The sequence below is a fragment of the Monodelphis domestica genome, chromosome 3 (genome assembly GCF_027887165.1).
Source record: "Monodelphis domestica isolate mMonDom1 chromosome 3, mMonDom1.pri, whole genome shotgun sequence".
NCBI classification, from domain to species: Eukaryota; Metazoa; Chordata; class Mammalia; order Didelphimorphia; family Didelphidae; genus Monodelphis; species Monodelphis domestica.
In genome coordinates this window covers 60,672,276-60,688,134 of record NC_077229.1, presented here as the reverse complement: position 1 = coordinate 60,688,134, position 15,859 = coordinate 60,672,276, and the positions used below count along the sequence as shown (strand labels likewise).

The window sequence follows — 15,859 nt, the reverse complement described above, 5'->3', positions numbered from 1 at the left end:
ACAGTATTGATTCTAAGACCGAAGGTGTGTTTAAAAAACAAAACAAAACAACTCGCAAGTAGGGGAATAAATGGGGCTTTCCTTAAAATAATATGTAGTATCTATTTAAAACCATGGGTGAGTATCACCTGCAATGGGGACAACTTAGAAGCCTTTCTCACTATTTATACTGTACTAGAAATTTAGCTTCAGCAATAAAAGTTGAGAAAGAATTTGAGGAAGTTTAGGTAGACAATGTTGATCCTAAACTATCACTCTTTGCGGATGATATGATGGTATACTTAGAGCATCCTAAACAATAAACTAAAACATTCATTGAAAGAATAACTAGCAAAGTTGTAGGACACAAAATAACCCCACATAAATCATTAACATTTCTATATATTTCCAACAAAATCAAGCAACAAGATTTAGATAGGGAAATTCCATTTAAAATCACTCCAGACAATATAGAATACCTAAGAATTGACTTGCCACAACAAACAGGCATGATATGAACAAAATAACAAAACACCTTTTACACAAATAAAGTTAGTTCTAAACAATTGGGAAAAACATCAAAAAATATAATAAAAATGACCAATCTTCCTCAGTTAATTTCTTCTGTGTAACACCAATCAAACAACCAAAAATGTATTTTATAGAACTAAAAATAATAACAAAGTTAATCTGGAAGAACAAGAGATCAAGAACATCCAGAGAATTCGTGGAAAAAAGTGAAGGGTGGTTTCCTACAGTAACAGATCTTAAACTGTACTATCAAGCAGTAATCATCAAAAGATCTGGTCCTGGCTAAAATATAGAAGGGAGGATCAATGAAAGGGCCTAGAGGTAAATTTGGATTGCAAAATGTCAGAAAACAAATGTTAAATTTTTTTTTCTGCATGGAATTGGAAAAATATGTAATAAATTCTTTGGTAGAAAAAATAACATTAGAAGTCAAAAATTCATTTAAGAAAAACCTTTCAAGTTTCTCAAATAGATGCCCACAAATATATCCACAGATATATTGAGAAGTCATTCTTACACAAGGACAAGAGTGATGGCCCCTCTCTCTCCCTAGACTGGGCCGCAACCTCTAGACTCCACCCCAGGGTTGGGATTCCCCTGGGCTACCACCCACCAGGCTAGGCAGGAAAGAGTCTCATTCCCCCACAGTCCTCCAGACCCTTCCCCCTGTCTTTCCACCCCCCTCCCCAATAGATACTGCCTGAGGGAGATGGGGGCAGCAGAGAGCTCCTGGGGGATTGTAGGGCCCTATGAGGGTGGGGGCAAGGGAATGGGAGGCCCACAATAAGGGGCCATCTGGGGATTAGAATTGTAGGAGACCTGAAGCCTGGAAGTAGGAAGTTACAAGGCCAGCTAAGGAGCCAATGAAGTGGGGCACTTCATAAAGTGAGTCCAGACACCCAGAAGTTCAATGAATGGAACCAGTATTATTTGTTAATAATACATACTGTTGTCTGGAAAAAACACAGAACTGTTAAATAGCAAAAATCACTTTTTAATCAAGGGCAAAAAGGGGTTCAGTGCTAGTAGAGCTGTGTGCCACACATGACTGCACAGAGTCTGGCCGCTCTGGTCACTAACCCCCGGGAGTGCCAATGCGCTAGATGGACTCCAGGGAACAAAAGGATTTGGGGAACCTATATACCATTTGGGGAATCCAGGGGCAGGGAAAGATGATTGACATCACTATAGCTACAAGGAAAATGGGAGTGTTCAAACTACACTGACAGGATACCCTCAAGCTTGGGAAAGGAATCATAGCTAGAGGCCAGGGTGTAGAAGAGGCTACTTACATGGATACTAAAGGATGGTTCCTGCCCTGGCCTGGATCTTCTTGGGAAAGGGTCTGATCATAGGGGACACTACTTAAAACCAAAAGGGTCCTTATCTCACCCAACTAGGATTGTCATTCCCCTGAGGGTCTCCCAGTCAGTCTGAAATTGCCAGCCTGGGATTCCCTTCAGGGTAGATTCCCATGGGAAAAGGGAATAAGGACAAGCTTTGGGGTCTCCAACCTATAAGCTAGTCCTGAAACTTGGGGTTCACCAGATCCCACTAGGCCACAAGTTTGGGATTCCTAGATTCCTTGTTGACAATACCTAATTGGCCAGGGCAACCTTCCTAGTGAAAGTTGCACCAGACTGAAGTTACACTTGCAGATTTTATAGGGTGCAAGATACAAAGCAAACAATGTTCATTATGAGACATAACCTCGATGGGTCCAGCAGTCTTATTGACTAGAAGCTAAATTGGTCAGTGGCGGGGTACAAGGCATTCTTTGTATCTTATCCCAGTTGCCAGCACTAAGGGAGTTGTTTTCTCATGGATTCTAACTATTCTGAGCTGACTGACCTTCACGGGAAAACTCAGTTCTGATTTCTACTTTCCCAGGGGAAAAAGAGATAATTCTGGTTAATGACTTAGTTTACTTCACTTCACCAAGGTGGGAAAATCTTTGGAAGGGGTGGGGGGACTAAGGGCAATCTTAACCTCCAGTTTCCCAGAGGCCTCTGGGCAGTCCATTCTAAGGAGTCTGGATGGCCCAGGCCTCCAGCATGAGCTCCGCCTCTTCCTGCCCCCCCCCCACCTCCCCTCCATTCCTCCCCACCCACTGTGGGCCTGCCCTCCCTCCCTCTCAGCCCTTCCACATTGGCTCAGAGGACCAGCACTGTGGTCTCCCAGATTTTGGGATGAAAGAAAAGGGTCCCTGGGCCTCAGGCCTGCTGGGTTCCAGGCTCTTCTGGGCTCTAAGACAGTGCAGGGGCCTCAGGGAGATTCTCTCCAACCCCCTCCCCACCTCTCTCCTTACTGGAAGCAACAAGATGGGGGTGGGCTGGGCTATTCTATCCTAGTGGAAGGAGCTGTCCAGAGGAGGCTCTGTGCTGCTCAGGCTCTCCTCGGCCTCCTGCCTCCGGCTTCGGTACCAATGAAGGCCCAAAGAAGGGCAGGTTTCCTCTGCAGGAAGTTCCCAGTAAGATCAGAGAGGAAGTTTAGTAACTGTAGAGCTCCTGTGCCTGGGGAGAGGAGGCAGTGACCTCCGGGAATGGAGAGAGGCTCCACTGGCCTTGGTGATGCCCCCTTGCCTGGGATCTAAGCATGTGGGGAGCACCTTTAGATCTTGGAAGCCAAGTTGACAGGATTTCCTGGATCTTGTGGGTGTGAGCCTTCCTTACTGAGGGAGAACATGAGCAGGTCAACCTCACAGCCACTAACTATTCTCCAGAGGAGAATGCCTGAAGTGGCCTTTCTGAGCCCCTCCATGGGACCCGAGTGGAACAGAGGACTCCCTGCGGTTAGGGGAAGCCAGAGAGGCTTTGTCAAGGCACAGGAAGGCAGTCTGAGAGCTCCTCAAGACCAGAGACCTGGGGCCAGTTTCACTATATCAGCCAGGACAAAGATGGCTGATCAGCCCTGCTTTTAGAATGGCCTCTCCAGCAACTAGGGAGCTCCCTGAGGGCAGGGGATGTCTACCACAGTACTGTTTGTCCCCCATAACTTAAAGCCCAGGACCCGGCACAGAGCGAGCCTTCCTACATGTTTCTGGGTACTAAAGAGCTCAGAGGGGATAAGCTCAGCCCTTCTGGCATCTGCAGGAGACTTCCAGACCCTTCAGTAACAAGCAAGGACTTGGTAAAGGGGCACAGAGTGATCCCCTGAAGGGAGTTGAGAGGAAAAGGAGTCCAACAGCCTCATCTTACAGATGGGAAAACTGAGGCTCAATCTGAGGCCCACAACATGGGACCATCTGGGGGGTTCTGGTTGGGGTTTGAACCATCTCCAGAGAATCAGGCAGGTGAAGCAGTGTCAGGCATGGGGGGAGGTGAGGAAGGGGGAATAGGTCAAGCAGCTCTTTTCCATGAGGGTAGAACAAAGACCAGAAGTTGACAGGTAGAGGAAACAACAGCATTGGTAGAAGGACTGCTTCCACCATTGTAATTTTTAAAGGAATTGTTGAGAATTTAAGACAAGGAAGGTTTTATAGCAGGGAATAGAGGAGTTGAAGGGATAGAGGGAATATGGATGCTGGTGAGGTAAAAGGAAATAGATATTCCCTGCTGAGAGGCTGTCTGTGAAAAATGGGGTTCCTGAAAAATGGTCCAACTATTGTTATAGTGAAATCACTTTTGAAGATTGATATAATATTAATTTATGGTCACCAAGGAATTCACTTATGAAATTCCTAAAATGAAACACTTAAGTCAGAATGGAGTTTATGGTGGTTTAATCACAACGGGAGTAAGAGGGAAGGAGAGGGAGAGAAGGAAAGAGGGGGAAAAGGAAAAAGGTTAACTCAATCTTCTGGCAGAACCAGAGGGAGTTTAGGCCTGAAGGCCAAGGTAGAAAGGAGAATCAGACCTTGACTCACGTGACTGATCTGAAGGAAAGCTGTCTGTGGGCCTCCTCTCTGCTCAAGTTCCTAGCACCAACTCGTGCCAGCCCTGTCTACAGGAAGTGAGCAAATGCCAGAGGCTGTTCCCTACCTCACTTCCTGTGCCTCACAAGTGCCAATGGTGACTCATGCTTGGCTTAGGACAGCCTAGGTGGGCAGTCAGTTATTCCTTATTTGCCATTGCCTAGAACATGCCCGTGTAGTGTGGGTGTGCACAATTTTGGGTGCTAGACCAAGCAAGATGGAGATTTAAAAATCACACTATTATAGCCTGAGGTGATGTCTTCTCTATTGATTGATGTTGAAGATACCCTAGGGCAGGTAAAGGACCGCCCTGAGGGTCAAACTTCCCCCCTTACCACCACCACCAAGGTTGCCCAGCAGGGGTCCGATAAGGACTGTTTATGGTTGAATGGCTGCCCTTAGGTTCTGCTCCCTCTATTTCCCCCTGAAACAACAATCCTCTTATCTGACTGCTGGTTATTTAATTCAAGATGAATTAAATAACAAATTTGGATCGGGAAAGTATCAGGTTAGAGGGAATTGCCCTATACTTTGCCTCAGATTGGGTTTGAGCCTCAGCTTTTGAGCTGAGGCCAGGCCTTGCAGGCTGGTAGAGGGTTGCTTTTATTCCTGTCCATGTTAATCTATGCTAACTTTCTTAAGTTCAAAGTCTTTAGCAGTAGACAGCAAGAGGAAGAAAAAGTTCTGACTTTCAGAGTTGGTTGGGTCTGTCTCTTCAGGCTGAAGCACTTAAAGATTGGCCTTACAATTCAAACCACTCCCCTTAAATCCTTTTGTTCAATGACATGATCACAGGAATCCAGATAGAGCACACAGTTGGGAACAATCCAGGAATAGAGGTACTTCTATCCAGAGACAGAGAGAGAAAGCGTTCCTTCTAATCCAAGGGCGAGAGCAACTGTCACTCTCCAAGTCGCCCCTCCCCCCACCAACTATTATCATTGTCAATATCTTGATTCCAACATTCCAACTGCTGTCTGTTCCACCTCAGTGGCAGAAAGGCCCAAAGCTTGATTCAGTTTTCCTTTCAACACCATCCTGGCTTCTGTAAGGCTATGGGCTGGTGGCCAGTCTCTTTCCAGCATCGTTGGATTTTGTAGGAAGAACCCCTGGGAGATAAGTCTGGTCTGCTTGTACCCAAACATCGAGGGACAACACATCTCCAGGAGTGGCATCATGCTGGCTCATAGATATGTTCCGGACCAGAAGTAAGACTGGTCTCGAAGGCCCCAGGTTTGCTCACATGAAGTGGTTTGCAAGTGGGGCTGAGGTCATCATTCCCTTCAAATGAAAGGGATTCATGGGAGTCCTGACCTTTCAGGCTCAATTCCATTTTTCTGGCTTTTGGTTTTCATCAGTTTCCCTTTCATTAAAAGTGATCGAAGGGAAATAGACCTTCTGCATTTAACTGAAGGGAGACAGGGCTTCTGACTCACCTGGAGACAGAGAATGGGGCTGAGTCAGAGATCCAGAACTATAAGATGAGAATTAAAACCCTTATTGATATTTTTAACTACACTGGATGATGTTTGAATCCTAGCAGGGTTGTCTTCCTTTTTAACCAGAGGGTCTCAAGAGGGTTTCTGTGATGAAAACTCAGTACAGGGAGAGATAGGACCCAGTATTCAGATAAGAGGGCTTACCTCTTATCTGAACACAAAGGCACCACTAGATGTCCTTTCTGATACAGACCCTGTCAGGGAGTCAGTAATGGTGATTGACTGACATCGGGTTTGACAACTGAAATCTCATAGAATTGACTGCCTATTTTAACCCTATCACCCTCTATCTCTTTGATATTCTCCAAAGACTTATCTGACTGTGTTCAATGTAAATTAACAGTGGTTTAATGAACATGGTAGAGGTTGGGGATGGAAAGTGGGAGGCAGGTAGCCTTAAACTAAATTGTAATAGTAGTATGGAGTCTCTTTAGCCTAGCCAAAGGCTATTGCTCCAGCCATAACTTTCTTGATTCCTCTCTTCTTTCTGTCTGCTAACCTAATTTAAATAAATGGTTGCTAAGTCTTTCTCCAGCTGTTGTAGAGAGGGTAAATTGTGTTCAGACTGCCTCAGCAGGCTTTCAGGGCTCAGCCCGTTAAGCCACTATAAATGTTCAACCAGCCCTATTTGTTGGATCCAGGAGAAACAGGCAAAATCTCAGGTCTTCGAGGTTCAAGGAAAGGTTGGGAAAAATCCTCAGGTATTCAGGGATTCAAATCCTGAGGCAGGGAATGGGCTTCCTCTCCCCCAGAGTTCAGGAAACCAACTCCCTCTCCAGTTCTTTCCCAGAGTTCTTTTCTATTCCTTCCAACTGCCACTCCTGTCCCTCAAATCTCTATCCATAACATTCCAAAGCTTCTCACAGGACTCACCTGGAGACAGAGAAGTGGGCTGAGGCAGTGATGCAGAACAGAGGAGAGAGTTCCAGAGAGGATCCATTACAAATGAACAGAACATATAAAGCCACATCTCCCTTCCCTCAGAGTCTTGTAACCAGTCCTCAGTGGGTTGTTTCCACTTCAGAATTCAGAGCTTAAAGTCCTGGAAAGGGATGGAAAATGACCATTTAGACTGGCATCAGCAGGAACTATCCCAGTAGTGAGCTGCCAAAAAGGGAAACCAGGGCAGGCCTGTGGCCTTCCAGCCACTGAGCTCCACCCCATTGTGACAAGGAAATCACTTTAAAAGACTGATATATATTAATTTAAGGTCGCCAAGGAATTCAGCTATGTAATTCCTAAATGAAAACTCAAGTCAGCAGTCAACCTTTTATGGAGTTTTTAATTACAAACAGGAGGAAGAAAGGTATTAGAGAGAGAGAGAGAGAGAGAGAGAGAGAAATAGAGAGAGAGAGAGAGAGAAATAGAGAGAGAGAGAGAGAGAGAAAGAGAGAGAGAGAAATAGAGAGAGAGAGAGAGAGAGAAAGAGAGAGAGAGAGAGAGAGAGAGAGAGAGAGAGAGAGAGAGAGAGAGAGAGAGAGAGAAAGGAATAGGGCTTAAATACCCACTCTGTTTAGGCTGGGCCAAAAGGCCCAAGCCCTTAGATAGCTGAGGCAAAGAAAAGAGATCAGTCCCTATCACTCACGTGACCAAAATGGAGAAACAGTCTCAGGGGCCTCCACCTCCAGCCTCCTTCAGAGCAAAACTTCTCAGAGCACAACCTCTCAGAGCAAAACCTCTCCAACCACCTCTCAGTCCTCAGACCCCGCTATCTTTAAGGAAACCATCCGAGTTCCCTCCCCTCAGTTCTCACATCTACCAATCACTGTCCATGTCTTCCCTGTGCCAATGGTGGCTCTAGCTTAACCCAGGACCGCCCAGAGGTCTGTGGCTTTGCACATGTCTGTTGAAGGTCATATTCTCAAATAATTAAATCTTGATCCTTTGCTGCAGTCCTTCCTAAATCCTGTTACCCTGAGTAGGGTGGAGATTGGAAGTTCCAAGACCTGGTTCTGTCATTCCAAGTATCTCCATTGTATCAATTCTAAAATCAATCATGACTCAAAGAACTTCCTGTTCTATGCTTAAGCATAGGTCAAAGCCCTTTCCATTGTTCAGCAAAAGGTTTCTGTCCTAAAGTAATCTTAAGTAGGGAGGAGAAAGACCCTCCCATGCCAAGGGGGGGGGGGTTCACATTCCAATAGACTATCAGTAGGAAAATTTTCAAGTATGAAATTTCCCAATGGTGAAATTTCCAACATTTATAAGTCTAAGAAATTTTAAGGTTTACAATCCCCCCTGATGATCATTGGGAGACTAGTCTCCCCATTGATCATTTAACATAATCATTTTGTAGTTCTAAATGCACTTCTAACTATAGATATACACAATATTCAATTTTCTAAGAGAAATTAGAATAGTGAGAGAGGAAATAGAAAAGAAAAGAAAGCAAAACCAATGTTTTGCTAGGCACATTGACAGAAAGCCAAATTAGGGGCAGTCCTTTTTGGCATAAATGTGTACAATTACAATAAATGTTCAATCAAAAGTTCAGTCCAATCAAATCATATCCAAAGTTCATTCTTGATCTTCTTGAGGAAGTGTAGGTTTTCGGCATCTTTCTGCAACAGTTCATTCTCTGGATATAAAAGTTTCAAACTTCTTTCTTGAAGATCATTTCTCAAACAGAATCAAAATCTTTGAATTTTTTTATAACAGTAAAATCTTAAACAAAATTCAAAATTCTTGGATTTTTATAAAAATACAATCTCAAAAAAAATTCAAAAAATCTTAGATTTTAAATGAAAATACAATCCCCCCTGAAGTAAGTATTAAAAAAAATATCAAGTTTAGCTCAGAATGCAATGTTCAGTTATGGGGGTGTATGTATCAATTATCAAAAGAATAGAAAAATAATCAAAAACATAAGAAAAATTCAAAATAGGCCTTGTATAGGTCCAGTTTAAAGTAATTTCTATCCCACAAGTATGTAGGACAGAATGCAGTAATATTTCACTTAGCCATTTGTAGCCAAGACTACAGGAAGTTGCCATAATAGAAGAAGAAAAGAATTAGGATTCTATTTTGATGGGGAAATGTCATTCCCTCGTCTGATTTTTTTTTCTTCAGGGATATAGGGAGCCAGCATGATACTCAAGCTTTGTACTTGTTTGAGTACTTCGTAAAGAGTGTAGATACAAGGAAGTCCTACGACTTAAACATAAGTTAAGCATCGCAACCTTGAGTCTCACTTTAATATTTCTTGTGTGCTCTATTGGCACTATTCAGGTTTAGTCTGTGCTCCTTGTTTTTGTCCCTTTTCCTGGAATCAGACACAAACATTAATCACAGTCCTATAATATTTTATCAATAAATGGCAGGTTCCCATAGTTTAAAGCTTTTAGGCATATATTGATATTATAGCAAGAGTATATATATTAACTTGTATTACTGCAGGAAAAAAATAATATTAATATTAATTATGTGTACCTTCAGTACAAAAAATGAGAAAAAATCAAATATTCTGATCAAAAAATAGAAGAAAAGAAATAATAAAAAAAGAAAAAACAGGTGTTCAATATATTCTTGAAAAAACAGCATCCATTTGTCTATGGATTATTATCTCCAATTCATATGATAAGATGTAGTCACAATTCATATGATAGGATAGAGTCAATCAATCTCAGCAGAAGATGCTTTCTTCACATGTGAGCAGTGAATCCAAGAGTCTCTTTCTCCAATCTTTATAGATGTTGGAGTAGTTAATAATATTTGGAATGGTCCTTCCCATGAAGGTTGAGTTGCTCCAGTTCACTTGAAATCTTGATATAAACTTTATCTCCTGGGTTCAGGTCATGCAGAGAAAAGTCTAATGGTCCAGCTTGTACTGCAGCTCCGTATTCATGAAGTTCACGTAGTTGTGCTGTAACTCCTGTATATAGGAAGCAATAGTAATATCTCCCCCTAATAGCGATGTATAATCCGGGGAGAAAGGCTTAGCCTGTATAGGTGGATGTCCAAAAAGCATCTCAAATGGTGAAATATGTAAGTCTCCTCTAGGCCTGCTTCTAAGATAAAATAGGGCCAGAGGGAGAATTTCAGGCCATTTTAAATGGGTCTCAGTGCATAATTTGCCAATCATAGTCTTAAGTTCTTTGTTCATTCTTTCCTACTAATTGGAGTGGAGAAAAAACTGAAAAAGGTTAATTAACATCAACAAAATCAATACAATCTAAGAAGAATCATCTTCATTATATTGGGAAGTTCCTTGGGCACCCTCCTGAAGGGCACCTCTCTGAGGTTCATTAGCACCTCGAGCATGTTTTGGATGAGCGCCATTTCTCATATGTTGTTGTTGAGTATTATCATTTTCTTCATTTGGAGAATTGTCATTATTTTCCCAATTCCTATTTCTATAATTCTGGTTTCTAAAGTTCTTATTTCTATATTCATTATAGTTATTTCCATAGTCATTATTTTAATTTCTAGAATTCTGGTTTCTATAACCATTATCATCATTTCTATAGTTATTATTTCTAAAGCTATTATTAAACTGTGTATTCCTTCCCATCATCTTAAGAAAGGTTCTACATTCCATCATTTTGTGGCCCTTCTTCTCACAGAAGTGGCAAGTAATGGATTGATAATTGGATTTCTGGAGAGGGGCAATTGTCGTTGGTCCATTATCATGCCCACTTTCTAATTTAGTTATCCTATCTATTAAATATCTTATTTTTTTCTTCATTTCCTCCATGTCATCATTATTTTCTTCCTCCTTTTCTTTGTTTCCCTTTAAAACATATATAGCTGTTTTTCGCAATTCCTCATGGTCCATATCTGACCATCTTGGGCATTGTGTTCTAAAATAATTCTTAATTGCTTTGCAAGAGTTATTTACAAAGATCCTTCTAACTTGTCTTAAACTACTCTCTTTAGTTAGGTCCCAATCTAAGTATCTGTCCCCAAACTCGATTATTCTATCCATAAATCTGGAGGGTGATTCTTCTTCCTTTTGCTTAATTTTTTCCAGTTCCATCCACTTATCTGTACTGTCTGCACATTCCTTCATTGCCGTGAGGATGGCCTCTCTACAACGATATAGTTGTAGATAATCCTCAGGATTGTTATAGTCCCATTTGGGATCCTGAGATGGCCAATGTGCTGCATTACGCCCCTGGGTTTTGTTGACATGAGCAATTATTTTATTATTTTCACGTTCACTTAAAAAAGCCTGTAGTAAGTTCTCAATGTCCTTGTAAGAGGGATTATACTGAAAAAATATGTCTCCCATCTTTTTTGTTACTATAAAAGGATCTTGTTCATATGTGGGGATATTTCATGTAAATTCATTTATTTCTTGGGGAGTAAATGGTATCCTATGTCTTAAAGTCACCACATCCCCATTCTGTCCTATTTCAGGTACTTCTCTTAGAGGAAACAGGCCTCAGGTTGAATTTTGTGCCTGTGGGTCAGTTTGACAAGGACAGGTTTCTCTAGGAGGACAAGATCTCCTTTGCGTTGGAATTTGGTTTTCTGTAGGAGAGGGAACATGAGAAACTGGGATTGCAGGGGAAGGGTTTTGGGGATTAAATTCAGTCAAGATTGGCACTGCACGAGAGAAGCAGTCTGTTAACTGGGCTATATATAGGGAAGATGTTTTCCATCTCTATTTCAGGGAAGGAAATTTCCTCATTCAAAGGTTCAGAAACAGGTCTGTTTCTGGTAGAGTGGGTGTTTGCCAATTGATCCTGTAAGAAACATTTTAGATCTTCTAATTGGGCTTGAGTTTTATCCTCAATTTTTTTTTATTTTAGCATCTCTAAATATAGTATTGAGGAGTACAAAAATGACAGTACCTATTAATATAAAAATTTGGAGGTATCCTGCATTTCTCAATGCCCCTAATTCTTCAGCTGCCATATAAATGTCAAAGAATGTAGTACTCATTTATATATATATATTTTGTAATTATTTCTCCAACAGTCTTCACAAAACACGTGGGGAGCAGGGCAAAGCAACAAACTTTCCACAGGGTTTTTTTTTTTTCTAATCTAGGAAGTTGTTCCTTAAGGGAAAGGATATTTAGAAACAGCTCTTCCAGCCAGGACTTTAGGGTCCTGTTGTTGAGATTTAAAACAGCTGTTTTCTATCTAACTATCAGAGTCACACAGCTGAGAAGTATCCGAGATCCGATTTGAACCCAGGACCTTCTGTCTCTAGGCCTGGCTCTCAATTCACTGAGCTACCCAGCTGTCCCTTAAGATTAAAGGGAAGAAAAAGATAAACTGCTGATTCCAATTTAACTTAAGGAGAAAAGAGAAGAGAGAAAAAGTTTTTTTATACTCACATGTTCTAGCAGCTATGTCTTTAAGCCAAGTTTGTTGTTAAAAGGGACTAAGTGGTGAGAAGGTAGAGTAAAAAGGCAAGGAATTTCAGAAGTTTATTGAGAGAATTCTTTAGACTCCCGTGTGGTCAGCCACAATGTGACAAGGAAATCACTTTAAAAGACTGATATATATTAATTTAAGGTCGCCAAGGAATTCAGCTATGTAATTCCTAAATGAAAACTCAAGTCAGCAGTCAACCTTTTATGGAGTTTTTAATTACAAACAGGAGGAAGAAAGGTATTAGAGATAGAGAGAGAGAGAGAGAGAGAGAGAGAGAGAGAGAGAGAGAGAGAGAGAGAGAGAAAGAGAGAGAGAGAGAGAGAGAAGAGAAAGGAATAGGGCTTAAATACCCCTTCTGTTTAGGCTGGGCCAAAAGGCCCAAGCCCTTAGATAGCTGGGGCAAAGAAAAGAGATCAGTCCCTATCACTCACGTGACCAAAATGGAGAAACAGTCTCAGGGGCCTCCACCTCCAGCCTCCTTCAGAGCAAAACTTCTCAGAGCACAACCTCTCCAACCACCTCTCAGTCCTCAGACCCCACTATCTTTAAGGAAACCATCCGAGTTCCCTCCCCTCAGTTCTCACATCTACCAATCACTGTCCATGTCTTCCCTGTGCCAATGGTGGCTCTAGCTTAACCCAGGACCGCCCAGAGGTCTGTGGCTTTGCACATGTCTGTTGAAGGTCATATTCTCAAATAATTAAATCTTGATCCTTTGCTGCAGTCCTTCCTAAATCCTGTTACCCTGAGTAGGGTGGAGATTGGAAGTTCCAAGACCTGGTTCTGTCATTCCAAGTATCTCTATTGTATCAGTTCTAAAATCAATCATGACTCAAAGAACTTCCTGTTCTATGCTTAAGCATAGGTCAAAGCCCTTTCCGTTGTTTAGCAAAAGGTTTCTGTCCTAAAGTAATCTTAAGTAGGGAAGAGAAGGACCCTCCCAAGCCAAAAGAGGGGTTCACATTCCAATAGATTATCAGTAGGAAAATTTTCAAGTATGAAATTTCCCAATGGTGAAATTTCCAACATTTATAAGTCTAAGAAATTTTAAGGTTTACACCATCCAGGTCTTCAAGCAGAGGCTGTCCAAGAACACTTCAGTATGTGCAACATTCTGAGGGGGCACTCTATTAAATTGCAGTTTCCCCCTCAGTTCTGTTTGTGAGTTTCTGCAACTTTCACTACTACTTCTATGGTGGTATAATGGCCTATTGGCTGAGAGCTCTAGAGGCTGCAGATTCTGTCTCCTCTAGGGCCTGCTGATGGCTTGAAAAGCTGAGCCCTGTGAGTTGCTTTGCCCTGGATCCAGGAGCCTCATTACAGGCTTAAATAGGCCAGATGTCAGAGACTTGGGGACCTCACTGCAAGACAGTGCCAGAGCCCGAAACTTCAAGGGTTAGGCATGGGGTGCTCTGCTGTTGACTTAGGTAGGGTCCCAGCATCTCAAAGTTGATCTGTGCTCAGACTCAGAACCCAGTACACTAGATGGGGGGTAGTTGGCCTGTACTCTTCTGTTATTTTTTTTTATGTTGTTATTTTTGCTATGATTTAGCTTACTGTCTAACATAGTGGTGCATGATGGTGGACAGGAGACCAGGGCTTGGATTGTCTTAAAATTTTGTCTCATTCTAGTCCTACTGGCCACTCCCTCTCCTGGCCAATAAGAATGTTTTAAAAAGGGAATTAGATTACAAAGGGGAACCTGGAAGTCACTTACAAATCATGCCAAAGATCAAAGGAGCACAATTTGGAAATTGTATCACATATTTGTTATAATTCACATCCTAATACTGTGTCAAATTAGGAGAACCCGTCTAGTTAGTGCTGATCAGGGTCTATGATCATCTGACCTCTAAATTACAGATACAATTCAGCTCCAGACCAGTAGAACACCAAAAGAGCTTCATGACTCTAAAGTTATAACAGTAACTTCCTGCGACCCCCTCCCCCGCGTGATGCCTCCGTAATTACTTTATGAAATGGTGGAGGGGGTGAGCGAGGAAAGGGGGGGGGGGGGGATCCAGGAAGATCCAGAAGGAGCCCCTCTCCAGTTTCCTTTATGAGAGCACTAGCGTGGGTGTTGGACCGGAGCAGGAGGGAGCTCTGGGCAGGCTGGGAGCAAAAGTCAATTTCTAATGTTGCTGCCTTTACTGTCATTCCGAGGAAGCCCCTGGAGGATGAAGAGAAATGGCATAAAAGCTTCCTCCTACATCGCGTAACAGAAGAGAATCCCAAAGGAAGTTGGAGGAGAGCTGCCAGTATCTACAAATGTTCCAGCCCGAGGGGCAGGGCGGGGCAATCTAGCCCCGGAACAGGCGGGGCAGACGCCTTCAGGGAAACCGGAAGTTAAGATTGTTCCCCAGTCCCACCTCCTCCTCCACTTCCAAAGATTTTCCCGCCTTCGCTCCTTAGCAGGCCATGGAACTTCCTGCGCCCCGCCCCTGAAGCCTTGGTAATTAAAAAGTGGTCGCCGGGGACTGCGGGAGGCGCGGGGGGGGGGGGAGGTGGGCCGGAGTGGGGAGGGGCCAGAGGTAGAGGAGCCTGGCTCCTGCTGAGAAAGGGAGGAGGGCGAGAGGTAGAGAGCGTTACTGAGTTCGAATTCTCCCTTTTACGAGTTCCTTTGGGGCAGACCACGTCCTGCCTGTGCCTCCTTGAGCCCAATTCCTGCATCCTTCCCAAAGGCGGGAGCTCTCCGCTCCCCCTGTCCTGGGATTCTGAAGCTGGGTGGGGCTGGCTGGGAACCTGTGCAGGGATGCGAATTTCCTGCAGAGTACAATGTAGCCTTGGGGCTGCACTGGTCTGAGGTGGCTCTGCTGTGACCTCTGGCCTCCTCTTTGGGATAGTCTTTCCTGCTAAAACATCCTGCCTGGAGGGGGTGGGGTGGGGGGAGTACCGGATGCAGTTTTACCATGCCCTGTAAGGACCCAGGAGTCCTGCCTCTCTGTCTCAGGGCCCCAAAGCCCCAAACTCCTCATCCCCCCCCAAGGGCAGCCTCTGCTTCAGTCACCCCAAGGACACTCTCTCTATGCTGGCTAAACAGGCAATAATGATCAGAGAGAGGGCGGAGACCGAAGGAGATTTCAGGAAGGCTACCTGGAGGAGGCGAGATTGTCATTTGGACTGTAGGGAAGTTGAAAGCCAGGGAGGGCAGTGGTCCGAACTGGGTAGGGAGAGGCTGGTAGCCAGAGAAGGTGCTCCTGACCAGGAGCTGGAGGTGCTGTTCATGGACCTCCAGGAGTCTGGTGTGTCCCTAGGTAGAGGATGTGCCAGAGAGGAGGGGGATGGAGTCTTTAGGACTGGGAGAGCTGAAGAGCATTTTGGGGGATTTGATGGGGGAGGGGGAAGCTGGGTCAGAGAAAAGTCACCTCAGGGGTTGAATGGAGGCTGGCAGGAAGGGAGAAGAGAGCCCAGAAGACCAGCAGAGCACTAGGAAGGCCCTGCAGTCAGGGATGCTGGGCTGAGGGGAGGAGGAGGACCTTCCCCATAGGGAGGACTCCCTTGTAGCAAAGGGAGCCCCATCTAGGCAGCTAGGGAACACAGGGGAGAGTGCCAGGCCTGCAGTGAGTAGGGCCTGAGTTCCAATCTGCCCTCAGACCCTTCCTGTGCTATTG

General features: G+C 43.8%; 1 protein-coding gene across 3 annotated transcripts in view; it reads left to right on the top strand.

Annotated features, from left to right (window-relative positions):
- The first annotated feature begins 14,172 nt into the window (after positions 1 to 14,172).
- LOC130453486 (zinc finger protein 420-like) overlaps positions 14,173 to 15,859 on the top strand; it is a 47,913-nt gene continuing 46,226 nt past the window's right edge. For 2 of the 3 annotated variants that reach the window (XM_056821977.1, XM_056821978.1), the window contains exon 1: positions 14,282 to 14,700. The gene's annotated coding sequence lies outside the window, so the exon portion shown is untranslated. Of the gene's footprint in view, positions 14,701 to 15,859 lie in introns of all 3 variants that reach the window. The other variant, XM_056821979.1, reaches the window with a different exon arrangement.